This window comes from Octopus sinensis, linkage group LG15 (genome assembly GCF_006345805.1).
Source record: "Octopus sinensis linkage group LG15, ASM634580v1, whole genome shotgun sequence".
Lineage (NCBI taxonomy): Eukaryota > Metazoa > Mollusca > Cephalopoda > Octopoda > Octopodidae > Octopus > Octopus sinensis.
The window spans coordinates 51,313,331-51,314,667 of record NC_043011.1 but is presented as its reverse complement, the minus strand read 5'-3'; positions in this window follow the sequence as shown (position 1 = coordinate 51,314,667).

Sequence of the window (1,337 nt, the reverse complement as noted above, 5' to 3'; positions counted from 1 at the left end):
GATCTCAGCAGGATTTCAACCTTGTATGTAAAAAGCCAGTATATATACCACAATGCATTTTGTCTGATGCTCTAACAACTCTGCCAGTCAGCCCCCTCTTTAATAATAATAATAATAATAATCCTATCTACTATAGGCACAAGGCCTGAAATTTGTGGGGAGGGGACTAGTCAATTACATCGACCCCAGTGTTTCACTGGTACTCAATTTATCGAGCCCAAAAGGATGAAAGGCAAAGTTGACCTCGACAGAATTTGAACTCAGTACGTAGTGACAGGTGAAATACTGCTTAGCATTTCATCCAGTGTGCTAACAATTCTGCCAGCTTGCTGCCTTAATAATAATAATTACCCTTTCTACTATTGGCACAAAGCTTGAAATTTTGGGTGAGGGGTCTAGCTAAATACATTGACTCCAGTACTCAACTGGTACTTAGTTTATCAACCCCAAAAGCATGAAAGGCAGTCAGCCTCGGTAAAATTAGAACTCAGAATGTGAAGCCATAAGAAATGCCACATTTAGTTTTTTTGTCTAATATGCTAACGGTTCTGACAGCCGACTGCCTTAATAATAATAATAATAATAATAATAATAATAATGGTAGTAATTGGAAATCTTACCATGGTTAGTGCATACTGAACATCATAAAATAAACCTCTTCTTCTCTTTGTCCCTTTTCCTCACCATCATCAACATCATCAGTAATACCAATACCAATTAAACAAAAGCCAAAGAGACTGTTTTAGCTCAATTTTTTTTCTTTCTTTCTTTAAATTACCCAATAAGCATCTAATTACAAGTAAATTCATTTGTATATTGTAAATTATGGAGAGAGAAAGAGAGAGAAAAAAAAAATATCTCCAAAAAAAATAAGTTCTCAAAAACATCAAAGTTGGTTCTGTTGATTGTGGTTTTTAATTAGCAGCCACTTTGTTTTATTAAAGGGAAAGCATGTAATTAGCTCTAATGATGGTTATAGAGAGACACAGTGTGTGTGTGTGTGGCGGATTATATAATGTAATACACCAATCAAGTTACAATTAATATATATGTTTAAAAACAAAAATAATAAATAGCAGAGACTGCATTAATAAAGTGGGAAATATGAAATTACTTTAGTTTTACACTGAATATCTTCAACAACAACTAGGATAGAAATGAGATAACATAGAAATTCAGATATAATTCAATAAGGGGGGAAAAAAAATAAGAAAATAAACTCTTTCCTGCTTTTATTTGGGAAAATGAATGGTTATAACCATAACCAAGCTAATAGAATGATATAGGAACCGACTTAGAGATTAGTGGTTCATACCGTGTCATTGACAGTGAGTTTT